The sequence below is a fragment of the Mus caroli genome, chromosome 19 (assembly GCF_900094665.2).
Source record: "Mus caroli chromosome 19, CAROLI_EIJ_v1.1, whole genome shotgun sequence".
Classification (NCBI taxonomy): Eukaryota; Metazoa; Chordata; class Mammalia; order Rodentia; family Muridae; genus Mus; species Mus caroli.
Window position 1 is genome coordinate 13,378,733 of NC_034588.1, and position 16,000 is coordinate 13,394,732.

The following is a 16,000-nucleotide window of genomic DNA, read 5'->3' on the forward strand; positions in this document are numbered from 1 at the left end:
TTCCCTTCCCTTCCCTTCCCTTCCCTTCCCTTCTTTTCTTTTCTTTTCTTTTCTTTTCTTTTCCTCCTGACTCCTCCCTCGCCACATTACACTCAGGCACCCTGACCCCTCCCTCGCCACATTACACTGAGGCATCCTCTAATCTGTTATCTTACTCAGAAGTTCCTGATTGTCCAGAGTGTTCAACTTAAATTTCTGTCCAGCTATAAAAGAAAAGTCGCACATACACACATATAAAACAGGAGAAATATTATAGAAAAGTAGATGCATATAAAACAAAACAGAGAGTCAAACATTTAATGATGGTTATTACGCTGGCCAGTTTTTTATTTTATTTTGTTTTTGTTTTATCAACTTGACACAAGCTAGGGTCGTCTGGAAGGAGGTATCCTCAGTCAAAGACCTGTTTCCCTGGAGCCTAGCATAATTGTCATCAGAGGAACTTCATCCAGCAACTCTATATCTGGGAGCAGATATAGACCCACAGCCAAACTTTAGGTGGAGCTCAGGGAAGACGGGGAGAAAGGACTGTAGGAGCCAGAGATGTCAAGGACATCACAAGAAAACCTACAAACCCAACTAGCCAGAGCCCATAGGGGCTCACAGAGACTAAACTGACAACCAGGAAGCCTGCATGGGTCTGAGCTAGGTCCTCTGCATTTTTGTTATAGTTGTGTAGCTTGGTCTTCTTGTGAGACTCCTAAAAGTGGGAGCAGGGGCTGTCTCTGGTTTGTTTGCCTGCTTTTGGGACCCTTTGTCTCCCACCGGATTGCCTTGTCCAGTCTTAATATGAGGGGAGATGCTTAGTCTTATTGGAACTTGATATGCATGTACGGTTGATATACCTGGAAGACCTGCTGTTTTCTGAAGGGAAATGGAGGAAGAGTGGATCTGGGGGGGGGGGAAGGGGAGGCATGGGGGTGCTAGGAGGAGAGGAGGGAAGGGAAACTGTGGTCAGGGTGTAATATATGAGAAGAATTAATGATGATGAGGAGGAAGGAGGATGAAGAGGAGGAAGGAGAAGAAGGAGGAGGAGGAGAAGGAAGAGAAGAAGATGAAGAAGAAGAAGGAGAAGAAGAAGAAGAGGAAGAAGAAGAAGAAGAAGAAGAAGAAGAAGAAGAAGAAGAAGAAGAAGAAGAAGAAGAAGAAGAAGAAGAAGAAGAAATCTCCATCAGATTAGCCTGTAGATACATTTTGATTAATGATTGATGTGGGAGGGCCCAGCATACTGTGAGTGGTGCCACAGCAGGTCCTGGGTCCTACAAGAAAACAGGTTGAGCAAGCCATGAGAGCAAGGCAGTGAGCAACATTCCTCCATGGTAGAGCTTTAGTTTTGCTTCAGGTTCCTGCCTTCAGTTCCTGCTGTGACTTCCTCTCATAGACTGTGAGCTGGAAGATAAGTTGTTGTTTCCCTAACTTTCTCTGATGCTCATCACAGTGAAAGCAACCTCCCTAGGACAGTCATTGAGTCAGAGCTTCTCTACTTCCATCCATGATTCTCAACGGGGGCCAGTTTTGCCATGGACATTGGTTGTCTGAAGACATTTTTACTTTGAAGTACTGTGGATTGAATCTAGGGCCTTAGGCAAGCACATCCGCAGCCCAGGGAGACAATTTTGGTTGTTGAAACTCTGTGTGTGTTGGTGCTACTGGAAGTTGGTAGGTGCAATCAGTAAATATGTACACAGTGAGTTGTCCTCTCTCCTCTCCACTGTAATGATTCCAGACATCCAAACCACCCGGAATGCCAGCAGTGCTGTTGTCGAGTGACTTTGTCCAGGGAGTCAGAGCATACAAGGAGCAGCCTGGCTCAGTCCTCTCAGTGCACACGGGGAGCAAGTGCCCCAGTGTTCTTCATGTAAATCACCTGAGCCCCCAAAGACCAGTGAACAATAGCTGTCTCCAACTACCCAGACCTTTTCTCTAGAATCCAGCCTTACGAAAATCATCTACAGGTACCTGGAGAGGCACAAGGCTGGCTGAGTCTCTAAAACAAAAATGCCAAGGTTGAAGTCAAGTGTTTCCCTGTGACAGACTGGGCCTCAGAAACAAAGGCTGTTGCACAGGTAAGGTATCACTGAAGTGGCTGGAACTCCCTGATGCTGGGGTAGCGCTTTCCATAACTCTCGTGTGTTTGCAAGGGAAGGTGATTCCACTCTGCTCTTCTAGGTGGACATAGGCCTGTACTGGAACATGTGCATGTGGTGACCAGCGCTTTGGATTTAGAGCCATAACCCTTTCACAGCACGTGACACAGCTAGTTGATGACTCATCGGCTGTCCTATTGCTGGACACCTCGATGGACTTCTTTAATTCATAAGGGTAGGGTGGCAGGAGAGGACACAGAGCTATTTTAATCTCTCTCTCTCTCTTTTTTTTTTTTTTTGGTTTTTCGAGACAGGGTTTCTCAGTAGCCCTGGCTGCCTGGAACTCACTCTGTAGACCAGGCTGGCCTTGAACTCAGAAATCCGCCTGCCTCTGCCTCCCGAGTGCTGGGATTAAAGGCATGTGCCACCATGCCCGGCACCATTTTTCCTCTGCAGATAAGAATTCTGGTCATGGGCCGGAGAGATGGCTCAGCAGTTAAGAGCACTGACTGCTCTTTCGAAGTTCCTGAGTTCAAATCCCAGTAACCACATGGTGGCTCACAACCATCCGTAATGAGATCTGGCGCCCTCTTCTGGAGTGTCTGAAGACAGCTGCAGTGTACTCACATGTAATAAATAAATAAATTATNAAAAAAAAAAAGAATTCTGGTCAAAGGCCAGGCTCACACCTTTAAACCCAGCACTTGGAAAGCAGAGGCCGGTGAATCTCTGAGTCTACATAGTGAGTTCTAGGACAACTAGGGCTACATAGAGAGACCATGTCTCAAAAACAAAACAAAATAAAAACTAAAACAAACCCACAAACCAACAGAAAGAATTTTGGTCATAGGACAAAAAGGAGGCTTCCTTCTTCTTCAGATTTGCCTGAGAACGCCTAAGAGTGGCAGAGCCAGAGTGACCCTGAGAAAAGATGCAAACTAAAACCAGCATTGGCTTCTCTGTGGTGAAATAACCAGAGATGCTGTCTTCTCTGTTGAAAAATGACTGAGTCCAGGCAGTAAAACTCTCTTGTGTGTAACCTATGTGCTTAGTAAACATAAGACGTGATCTGACCAAAAACTTTGTTTCCTGCTCTCTTAGGGTTTTACTGCTGGGAACAGGCACCATGACCAAGGCAACTGTTATAAGGGCAACATTTAAGTGGGGCTGGCTTACAGGTTTAGAGGTTCAGTCCATTATCATCAAGGCAGGAACATGACAGTATCCAGGCAGGCATGATGCAGGAGGAGCTGAGAGTTCTACATCTTCATCTGAAGGCTGCTAATGGAAGACGGGATTCCAGGCTGCTAGGAGGAGGGTCTTAAAGCCCACGCCCACAGTGACATACCCTACTCCAACAAGGCCACACACACTTGAACGGGACCACACCTTCTAATAGTGCCACTCCCTGGTCTGAGCATTTACAAACCATCACATCTACTGTCCCTCTAATCTTTCCTTCTTCATCTGTCCTAATGGAAGGCTCCTTAATCACCTGTATCATCTCAAGACATTGTCACCTTCTCTCTCAAGCCACTTAGCACCAGCCTTCCTTCTTTATCTCACTCAAGGTTATCTTCATGTGCTTGCCACTGAAACTAAGGAGATTGGGAAAGAAAGGGAGCAAGCATGAGAGTTCTTATTTGATTGCATCATCAATGAACCGCTTCCTCAAGTTACCCTTTTCTCAATGGATTCTCGTGAGAATTCCCATTGCCTGTGCATTCCTCTTCTCACTTTTTCCACCCAGGCAAACCAATGATGTCTTTTTTAGCTGGCCGTTCACAGCTCCCTCGGCAGTGCCTAAACACTTAGCCCATTGCTTGCTTCCTTCTGCCCACACTCCATTCCTCTTCCAGATGGCTCTTGGGAAGAGTCCTGTTGCTTCCAGGCTAGCTATCTCTCACGGGTGATACAAATCTGGTCCTCAGGAAAGACACTTCTCATCAGTCAGCTTCTAAACATATCTGTCTCTCTGCATTTGAATCTTCTTGTATGAATCAGATGCTAATTTAGTCCCTTAAGCTGAGGATGACGTGGAGCTTAGACTCTCTACGTGAATTCCCTCAGATCATCCCTTCTCTCTAGAGTCACTGTCTTCTCCCTCCCTGCGGCATACAGCGCTCTGATAGCTATCTCCAGGATCATTTTTCCTTCAAATTTTATGTACTTCATCTCCTTTATGTTTTCTGTTTGATGGATGAATTCTGCCATCCTTTTTTGGATATTTCTTTTGAAATGTTATGGTTTGCTTTGCATCTTCACTTCTCAGTCAAAGCACTCTCAAGGAACTTTCCATCACCTAAGCAGGCGTAAGACTCAAGGACGTGCGTGTGACACCATTGCAACTGCCATTCATCAGCTGCCTAAATTCTCATGCACTCTTTATGTGGTATTCATCACGCTCCCTCAGAAACTACACTGCAGCATGCTTGGCATTAGCATGTCCAAGGCAAGAGCCAGTTCACCCTTTTTTGAGAGTTCTGGGCTCAGCCATAGTCAGAATAATACTGAGCACACTATTCAATTTAGCCATTTCTTTTGCTTACATTCTCAAAAATTAAGGCACATTTCTTTATCATGGGACAGTGCATTGATGATTTTACAAACTGTAAAAGCTGTACATAATTATTGCAAAAGAGAATGTTGCAAAGAGAATTAAAAGCAGATAAAAGTAACACTCTCATCACTAGAGAGATGGGGTATCTTATTTTTCCATAGTGGTGATAAAAATGAAATAATTCTTGGTTGCCACTACAAATAGTTTGAGATTTTTTTTTTTTTTTGGTATGAACTGTGTTCTCAATTTGTCATTTTAAAAAATCTCTCTGGGGAGCTAGAGAGATGGTTCAGTGGTTAAGAATACTGACCACTCTTCCAGAGAGCCTGAATTTGATTCTCAGCTCCCAGATGGTGGTTCACAACTGTCTGTAACTCTCTCATAGAATCTAATGCCCTCTTCTGGACTTCAAGGATACCAGGCATGCTTGTGGTACACATGCATTCATACATGCACAGACATACATATAGATGAAACACCCATACACAGTTTCTTAAAAAAACTAACCTGATGTGGTAGTTCGTGCCCATCTTAAGCAGAACAAAACAAAACAAACCCTCGAAAGGTTATTGTAAATGTGGTTTGAGAGCCAGGAACCAGCCATCACTTATTCTCCATGCCCTTTCTGTATTCTTGATTGGTTGAGCCATGAAGCATGGGTTTTAGAACCCACTGGAAGCCATTTGTTAATACGAGAAAATCTACATACTAGTTTGTACTGGAAGGATGTCTACAAACAGTATTCATGAGGAATAGTCATGGAGATAAATTGGATCCTTATCCCCAAGAGAAGAGTGTCATCTTTCCCCTAGTTCCTAAGTCTCCTAAGAATGTTTTCTGTGTGGTAGGATTTAACCCCCCCGAGACCAGTGCAGGCATCATCACAAACAGTCACAGGTCACAAATGTAAAGATCTTCTAATTCAGAAGCAACTTATAGGTGGCATTGAACTTTGAGCAAGAGTTTAGACAAGTTTTGATTTATTTTATGAGAAGTCTCAAAGCACTTCTTACAAATGGTTACATCCACAAAGAACTCTATAATCACAGCCCCATCAGATGTGGTCATTCTGGAAGGACAAAAATAGTCAGTGCCATAGGGTCCACTATTGCTGTGATAAAACACCACGATCAAAAGACATTTCAGCTCCCAGGTAACACTTCACCAGTGCAGGAACTCAAGGAAGGAACCTGGCAGCAGGAACGGAGACAGGGGCCATGGAGAAGCTTGTTTATTGGCTTTGTTCCTCATGGCTTGCTCAGTCTACTTTCTTATATACCCCAGGACCAACCACTTGCCCAGGGATGGTACTACCCACAGAGAGCTGGGCCATCCTCAGCAATCACCAATCAAGAAAATGCCACAGTCTTGCTTCCAGGCCAATCCGGAGGGGCTTCCCCCCTCCCCTCAGTAGAGGTTCCCTCTCCTCGGATGACTCTAGTTTGTGTCAGGTTGACAAAACTCTAGCTAGCACAGTCAGGAAATTTCTTAATGACTGCCCTTCTCAGGGAGCCTACACAGTAGCAGACATGTTAGACTTCGTAGTAGTGGTGGGAGAATTGTGTTCAGGATACAGGTTGGAAAGTCACAACGTCACATTATACAGCACTATAAATAGCTTGAATATAATTTATTATAAAGTTGTGGCTTAGGAGAACAGCTGCTAGCTCTTTATTAATAAACCAGAACATACTATAAGTGTATTATTCTGGTAGTTTTACAGTGGAGTTTCAAGATTATTGGTATTTTTAATCGTCCTAGTTTTATTTACTTACAAACGAGAACAGGGGTTCCTTCTCAATTATTTTGATTTGCGATGCCTGCCACTTCCATTTTGAATTGAGAAGTGTTGGAATGGAAGTAGATGACTAAGGAACAGTGGGAACATTTACATTACTATAGCTTCGTTTTTTATTCTCTATTTTATTTCCCTTGTACTCAGAATGGTTTTTAATCTAAAATTGTGGCTTACATATGCTAATGCGCTTTCTATAGAAACCACATTTGAATTCCCTTTCCAGGGAGTAATTATTTACTTCCAGAGAAGGGCACAGAATGATTCCTGCTGCTTCTATTTCAGAGCCAATGGCAAGGCCCATTAATGACTCTCAGAACTGCTCCCACAAGACTGTTCCTTTGTGTGCTCTGTCACACCGATATGGCCTCGCCTTTACATCAACTCAGGAATATACAGGCACCGTGCTTCCTGCCTTATGCTCTGTGCTCCCAGCCCATGCTGTTGACAGTGTTGGAGTTTGAACCCACAGCCTTACACACACTGAGCAAGCATGGTGCCACTGAGCTACATCCCCAGGTCTCAGAATGTGACTTTTAAAAGTGTCTGCTGCTCAAAGGTCCAAACGCAATAGGAAGAACAGCCCCAAGATGGCCGATGGACTACGACCTCCAGACTGATTTCTTAGGAATACATGGCAAGGATAAAAATGGAAGTCATCTTTTCCCAGGAGGCCTAATGGTAAGAACTCTCAGGCTATTTTACTGGGGAATGTGCTGAGACACTGCTCCTGGACCCTTTTCTCAGAAGAACACAAGACAGAAAGACATCACTGAGCCCTCTACCAGACACAGCAGGAAAGAAAACATCTGTCAGCACTAGAGAGAGTTAATATTCAAACCAGTAGAAGGGGAAGTTTTCTCAAATAAATCCCCTGCAATCCCTACTTTTCCTGGTCTGATTTGGAATCAGCTCATTTCATAGTCATATTGTCAATACAATACCAAGAGAAAACAGAAAGGGTGTGAGAACAGACTGTATGCACTTCTATGTAGCCAAAGAGATCTTTCTATTAGCATCACCCTCTCCTTTATGGATATTATATGCTATTTTTTGTTGTAATCATGTTTTAGGTTAAATTTAAACAACTCCAACTTTTTAAAATTGTGTACGGGTGGTGCCTGTGTGTGGTGGGTGCATGTGCACATGTCTGTCTGCAGGAGTATGTGCACACATGTGCGTGTGCCTACGGAGGGCAGAGGTTGACTTTGGGTCATCCTCATGTGTTGTTTTGAATCAGGCTCTGTCACTGAACCTTGAACTCTCCAGCTGGCGAGGAGGGTAGCTGCTCACCGAGCTTTGGGGTCTGCCTCCTTCTCTTCCCATTTCTCCCCCAGTGCTAAGGTTACAGGTAAGCTACATCACACCTGGCTTTTATGTGGTGCTAAATTCAGATCCTCATGCTTTCACGGCAGGCACTCTAACCAATAAGCCATCTCCCCAACCTCAACAATTCCAATTTCAACCAAGTATCACGGCAAAGGAGTGTTTCCATAATTGGTTTTTATTTTACCACAAAAATGACATTGTTTTTCATTTTCAAACCCTGATTAAAATGGTTCTTTGCAGAGCTGGAGAGTTGGCTCAGTGGGTAAGAGTGCTTGCTTTTGTAGCGGACTTGGGTTGGATTCCCAGCATGCACAGGGTGGCTCACAATCGTTTGTAATTCCATTTCCAGTGGATCCAGTGTCCTCTGACCTCTGTGGGCATCAGGTATGCATGTGGTGAGCAATATACATTCAGGCAAAAACACTCATACACATAAAATTCATAAAAATTTAAAAAGTAATTCTTTGAATAGGAGTCATTTAAACAAATTAGTTCCCTTTAGATTTTTCAGATTATAATGTGAGGAAACATAAGCATAATTGCATATGTGAGTGTACATCTCTACATAAATCAACATGCTAAAGGAACACAGACTGTTGAAAGAGACTCACTTAATTACAAACTTGAGTAGATTTGGAGTCACCATGGGAACACACTTGCGGATGTGTCAGTTAAGAGTGTCTCCAGAAAAGGAAGATATGCTGAATCCTCCAATGGGCTGGGATTGTGGACTGAGAAAAATGGAGACAATGATGTGAAGAATAGCATTCATTTCTCCCTGCTGCCAGATTGTGGACATAATGTGCCCAGATATTTCACATTCCTGCATCCATGACTTCACTACAGGGAAGGTCTAGAGCCTCAAACTGTAAGCCAAAGCCTTCCTTCTTAAGTTGCTGTTGTCAAGTATTTTATCACAGGAACAATAAAAGTAATGACATAAAAAAATTGACCCTGAGAATGGGACCATTGCTGTAATAAACATGACCGTGTGGTCTTTAAGCTTTTGGGGCTGGTGTGCAGAAAAAATGTGGAAGATTTTGCAAACATAGGCTGCAGAAACCATAGAATGCTATAAGCAGAATTTAATGGAATGTTCTGGTTGCAGTTGGAAGAATAGACTGCTTAGCGAAATGCAGACAGTGGAGATCTAACTCATGAGGAGGCTTCAGAGTGGATCCACTACTCTATGACAAACTGGATTACAGTTAACCCTACATTCTGGCAAAGAATCTACATTCATTCTGCTTATGCCTTGAGAACTTGAATGGGGCTAAATTAAAAACTAATGGACTAATTTGTCTGGCAAATGAATTTAAAGATAGCCTATCATTCAGTCCTAGTAATGGCTACTGCCTGCTGCTCTTATTCGGGTGTACAGAAATACAGAGACAGAGACAGAGAGACAGAGACAGAGAGAGATGAAAACTGTGAAGTTTCCAAAGAGAAGGAATATGGATATGGGTAAACTTAAGGTTGTGGGACCAGGAGCATGCAGATAAGGAATCTGTAATTGTTAACGTTCTTGATGCCATTAAAGAAAAACTCACACTGTCACTGGAGTAATGAGAGAGGTACTCACATGGCAAGACCCCACCCACTGAAAGCTCCAGCCTGTAAGAATGGATACTCATTTGAAGGGAAAGAGCCTGACCTGAGGATAATGCTGAAGGGATTTCCTGCTCAAAAATCAGTGTTTCCTCTAAGACAAGCACACAGTGGTCCCTGCAATTTTGGTCCAAAGGCAGGTGTCTAAACATCTCATGCTGTTTGGAAAACTTGGTGTACTGGCTGGTTTTGTGTGTCAACTTGACACAGGCTGGAGTCACCACAGAGAAAGGAGCTTCAGTTGGGGAAATGCCTCCATGAGATACAACTGTAAGGCATTTTCTCAATTAGTGATCAAGGGGGAAGGGCCCCTTGTGGGTAGGACCATCCCTGGGCTGGTAGTCTTGGATTCTATGAGAGAGCAAGCTGAGCAAGCCAGGGGAGGCAAGCCAGTAAAGAACATCCCTCCATGGCCTCTGCATCAGCTCCTGCTTCCTGACCTGCTTGAGTTCCAGTCCTGACTTCCTTTGGTGATGAACAGCAGCATGGAAGTGTAAGCAGAATAAACCCTTTCCTCCCCAACTGCTTCTTGGTCATGATGTTTGTGCAGGAATAGAAACCCTGATTAAGACACTTGGCAAAGTTACCCAGATGGTATGGATTTTGTAGAAATGAAGGATGAAAAGCATGGAGGTTAAAGAGGTCATGTCAAGGTTCCAGAAAGCCATTGAGACAGCAGAAGGTCCTGAAAGGCCATTGTCTGAAGCTAGGATGGTGAAACCTAAGGTGTAATGGAGACCTGAGGATGCTGGATAATGGGAAATGTTAGGACTGTCGTACATCCACTGAGGAAAGCTTTAGACAGAGTTGAACCAGCCCATGACAGAGAACAAATAGGCTGTAAACAACAGCAGGAGGGAAGAACTACCCAAAGCCTTGCAAGCACAGATTCCATCATGACCTCAGATGCTAGGCATGGAGCTAAGCAGTTACGTAATGTCCTTGGTTCCCTGCTGTCTGTCTTTGCGCATCTCAGAAGAGTAAGAGCTTCCAGATATGAGCAGCTTAAGCCTGGTAACTGGAGAAATATTTAAAAAGTTCTCAATGATCTTGTTTCTCCCTTTATTGTGTGACTCAGTCATAATTTTGGACAAATATCTTAAGAAGGAAAAGTCACTTTACTTCTGAAGACTAGAGCACACTCATTTGTGCAGCATCCAGAATTTAAATTCTTAGGATGTGAGTCAGGTATTCTGGAACATTCTTTTAACCCCAGCACTTGGAAGGCAGAGGCAAGTAGATCTTTTTGAGTTCAAGACTAGCCTGGTCTACATATTGATTTTCAGAAAAGCCAAATGTACAAAGTGAGACACTGTCTCAAAAAAATGAATACATAAGATAAATTCTTAGCATGTGGTGGCTCCAAATGTCATTTCTTCTTCTTATTTTGGAGTGAATGTAGGAAGATGACTAAGCAACTCAGCCTTGGATCCATGTAGCTTGTCCCTAGGTCTTCTGATTTATTGACACCCACCCTAACTTCTACCATGGAGCCTCATGACTCTGGAAGAACTTGAGTCACAGATGTGAGCCTAGCTCATGACTTTGTCTAGAGGGGCTGAGGTTAAAGATTTGGCATGGAGGGTGATCATATTTTAAACAATGGCCATGTAAATAGACATGGAGACTCTCGGTAGTTAGACTGCAAAGAAAAAAAAATAACTCAAGACCAAGAGCTGAAAGGAAGCTCAGAAGGGTGTGCCATGCTGTGTCTCCAGGACTTGGGTTTACTTGATGCCCTTAGAGGAGTTTTGAGCATCTAACGGAACATATGCTTTCTTATTGACAGTATACCAAGAATGGGAAACAGATGGTCTTGGTTGGGTTTTGTCAATTTGACACAAAATAGAGTGATCTGGGAAGAAGGAACCTCAGTTAAGAAATTCCTTCTTCAGATTGGCCTTTAGGCAAGTCTTTGAATCATTTTCTTGATAGATGAGTAATGTGGAAGGGCCCAGCCTACTGTGAATGATATTACCCTTAGAGAAGTGGTCCTGGGCTATATAAGAAAGCAAGCTGAGCAGACCAGTAAGCAGAGTTCCTCTGTGGACTCTGCTTTAGTTCCTGCTTCCAGGTTCTTGCCTTGATTGAGTTCCTGGCCTGAGTTCCTGCCATGGCTTGCCTCACAGATGGATTGTGACATGGGAGTGGAAGATGAATAAATAAACCCTTTCCTCCCCGAGTTGCTTTGGTTATGGGTTTTATCACAGCAATGGAAGCAAACTGGAACATAAAGCACTTCTCTGCCCTAGCTGCCTCGTCCACCTTCTGTTACCAAGAAGACTTTATGTTTCTCTTAGGCTCTTGCTAGCAACAGCAAAGCAGTTTGGATTATACCATCTGCAGGGATCCAGAGAAACAACTGCTCAGAAGCACACTGATGCCGCCACAAAGCGTTCATTCTGAAATTCTTGTGTATCAGCCAATCCGTCAAAGTTCTGCCATGCTCTGCTGACCCTTCAAAACTTCGGAGTGGTCAGATGAGTGGGTTTGGATTAGTCCAGTTTTAGAAGTGTTGGCACCCATTCCACCCATCCTAGTGGAAGATGTCCCAGACCACAGCTGCAGAAAAGAGGAACCGAGAGTCCGTGTGAGGGAAGAAGGCTATCTGAAAGAGAAAAAAGGAAGGTGGGGAAGATGGCACATTGTAACCCATCTCAGACTTTCATTTCAACAGAGGAGAGGAATTTTGTTGAGGGATATTAATTTCTACTCAGTGAATTAGTTAGAGAAAAATTCATTTTCATCAAGTTCAGGGAATCTTTTTTCTCCTTCTTTGGTTATAGTACAAATTCTGGAGAGACAGTCTGAATATCATTAATTTACATGGGGGGGTATCTGCATAATGAAACCTTACCTTGTGCCCCATACATTTGCAGAATTTATATGTCTAAGGATAGAAAGGAAAATAGAAGATGTATTTCCTGCTTGAAAGAACCCATAACCCTTGAACTAATTTAATGTCTGCTGTGACTCACTTCAGAGACTTCTGGGAACAATAACTAAATGAAACAGATTCTAGGAGGTTCTGGGGGATAAGTGATTAATACTGGGGGAATTTCTCCAAGTCTGGGGGAAGCCCGACAGCATTAGAATATTGTTGGGCTCTGAAGGGATCATCAGCTTGTCCTGACTTGCCTAGGACAGCCTTCACTTTGCTGTCCCAGGAGCCCAGTAAGAGTAGAAAAGAAATTGACTGCCAAGTATCCTCACTCTTCCTTTGAAATCTCAAGCAATCAAAACTGGAAACGGAAGAAACAGCTCTGGTCTCTGCTCACCCGAGAGAATAAGGTTGACAGTCATGAGTGTCATCACATGTCCTGGCAGGTGAACATTCCCACCATGCCCTGCGTGGTTTTGTTTGATTTTACATGCGGGTGGGATGCTGCATTTGAAAGTCTGCTTCTGTGTAATGACAAGTGTCTTGCCTTTCTGCCTCCAGACAAAGCTGAGCCAACGAGCCAACGAGCCAATCCGTCTCCTTCCAGAGACAGTTCAGCTGTTCTGTTTCTAGTTGTTTTTACCCAAGGGTGTTTTGTCCCCCAGGAAATACTTAACCATTGTTTATAGAAACCTTTTCTTGTCCCAGATAGGAGAGGTTGGTGCCCTATTGCCATCAAGCAGGTAGAGACCAAGGATGCATGCAGATGAACATCTTATGGAGCACACTTCAACAACTTATCCACCTTTCACAGGAAAGAACTCTTACTCCAAATTTCAATAGCCCAAAGACAGTGGAAGACCGTGTCTCACTTTCTTCTCTTCCATGTAGTTGTATATGGAAGCTGACCAGGGTATAAGCTATTCTATTTTTTACACTTGTCCTGAGTGTGTTGCTTACATGGAGAAGGGCAGGTAGCTTTAGTTAGGTCACTGGGGCTTAGCCATGTTCTTACACATAGATTTTTTTCTGGGACTATCTTGCTGTCATAACATAATAATAAAATTTTACCCCCTTCTAACTGCTAACCCCTGTCAATGTATCAACAACAACTACATCTATACAGACTCTTCCTGGAAGTATGAGACATGCACATTTTCTATGTTTAACACATATGAAATAACAACAAAGTTAAAAGCCTTGTCTATACAAGGTGTATACCTGAAATACAATCAGTTGTGAGAAAGGGGAGGGAAGATTATAAGTTCAAGGATACTCTTGACTATATACAAAAACTCTGTCTCAAAAGGTAAATAAATAAATAAATAAATAAATAAATAAATAAATAAATGTATCCATCACCTCCCATCTAACACAGCAGCAGCCTCTTCTTTCCCTTGGCACTGAGGTACATACATGTGGCTAATAACTCAGCTAGCAGGTACTCCTGTGATAGACTTTGACTCAGTAACTAGAGAGTTAGAGATCAAGGTGCCAAGGAGGTGGTTTAGCAGGTAAAGGCATTTGCTTGTGGCAGGATTTTCCCTGTCCAATTACATTAAAATATTAGTGCAGCAGGAGACCTGCAATTGGACAGGGAAAAGGGAGGCAGCTTGAAGTTGAAGCAGTTGCAGGGACAGAGAGCGACTCAGAGGAGGGAGGAGGAGAAGCCAAGATGGAGGCGGATGGACAGGAAGAAGATCCTGATCCCACGTGGTTTTAAATAGCCACAGGTAGTTATGAATATCATATAGGGATAGAATAATTGGGATAACTCATGTGTTCTAGGTGGTCAGTCTGTATCATTATCAGTTGGCTCTGAAATTATTGTGTGGGCATCGTGTGACTTGAGAATTTATTGATATATAAATCTGACTTGTTAATTATAAGCTTCTAGAGTTTTGTTTCTACCGGTTTGCTGGGTGTTGTGGTGGCTGACACGGGGTGGATGATCGGTGTGTGTGGCTGGCATGGCAGTGAAGGGAACTCGGGAGCTCCGGTTCCACCAGACAGTTGGCGGGCAGAGAGTAGCTGGATGGAGCCCTGGAACTTGGAGTTTCTTTGTTAACATTTCCCCACAGCATTTGCTGGCAAGGGTAGTGATCTAAGTTTGATCCTCAGTATTCAAAGGATAGAAGGAGAGAACTGACTCCTACAAGTCGTCTTCTGACCCCACATGAGTGCTGTTGCATGATCATGCTTGACATGCACACAAACAATTGATACATAAATAAATACTTAAAAACAGAGGGACCCAGCATAATAAATTACACGGATGGTGACATCCTGGCAAAGGTCCCTTCAGTCCAGAAACTGGTGATATTTTTCTTAGCTTGCTTCAAGGTCAAAGGGCCATTAGGATAGTACACGAACCCTGGGAACTTTAGAGGAGCAGTGGGCGCTGGATTTGGCGTCTCACTGTGTGCCCTCCAGGTGTGGCTCTTCAGCCTTCCTGGACATGCACTGAGCTTCCTGATACCGTCTAACACGCTGTGTTATATCGAATTTTCTGTTACCTGTTTCTGTCGGTTGCCAGAAGAGCCTTGTTACCTTACCCCACTGAAGCACCGCAGTGATGTTGTAGCTAAGTGTCATACGAACATGGCTGGCACATCAGGTTTTGTCACAAAAGCGGTAGTCAATATGATTGTCATTTGGCAGTGCCATATTTGATTATTCTGATCCCTTCCCTCGTCCCTTCTTTCCTGTGCGTTCTTCCAGCATTTGTGGTGCTCTGTCTGCCCATTAAAATCAGGGTGGAACCCTTCAGGGTCTAAGACTCAAATTCCCTTTGTCCCCTGAAGCTATATCTAAGCCCCAAATGCATAGCAATAGATTAAATAAAAACACAAGACATATAAAAGTAACCCAAACACAAGGAGAACTGACAGTGATGTGGGTGGTTTAGATATCAATATAACCTGTTGGAAGTGCTAGCATTTTGTGTCGAGTTACATAGAAAATATTTTTGGCTCTTGTTCCTGCCTCCCATTTTCCCATAGGCACCATATTGAGAGTGCAGATATACACACCACAGTGTCTGTCTTTTTAAACTTGGTTTCTGGGGACTTGAACTCAATTCCTCATGTTTGTTCAACAAGTGCTTTATCCACCAAGCCATATCTTTAGCCTATTTTTTCTGAAATTGGGTCTCTCTATGGAGCCTGAGCCAATACAAACTTGTAACCACCCTGATTGCTGATAGTATAAGCAAGAGCTACTTTGCATAGATACACTTCAAAGCTAGCATTTTAATTTACCTGCAGTAGATTATCCAACGTGGGATCAGGATGTCAATTAAATTGTGTTTATCTGTGCATGGCATGTGTAGAGATTTACCATCAGCCTGGGTCCCAGAGAGCAACCACTGTCATCCCAGTCTGCTATCAGTGAGCGGAGAGACTAAGAAACCATTGCCCATGGAAAGGCCATAAACTGCTGAGAGTTCTGTGCTAGCCTCACTTATGCTTACAAGTTCTCACTTATGGATTGTTTTGTTGTTGCTGCTGCTGCTGTTGTTATAGGGTTCAAGTTCTTCGTGACTGGAAAACTTCACCTTTTACAAAACTTTAAAAATTCAATTTAAAACAAATTTTAACCTTTGTTTTAATTTTATGTTGTATGTATATTTGCCAGCATGTATGTCTGTACACAACATGCATGCAGCACCTGCAGAGACCAGAAGAGGGCATCAGATCCCTTGGGACTGTAGTCATAGACAGTTGTGGACTGCTGTGTGG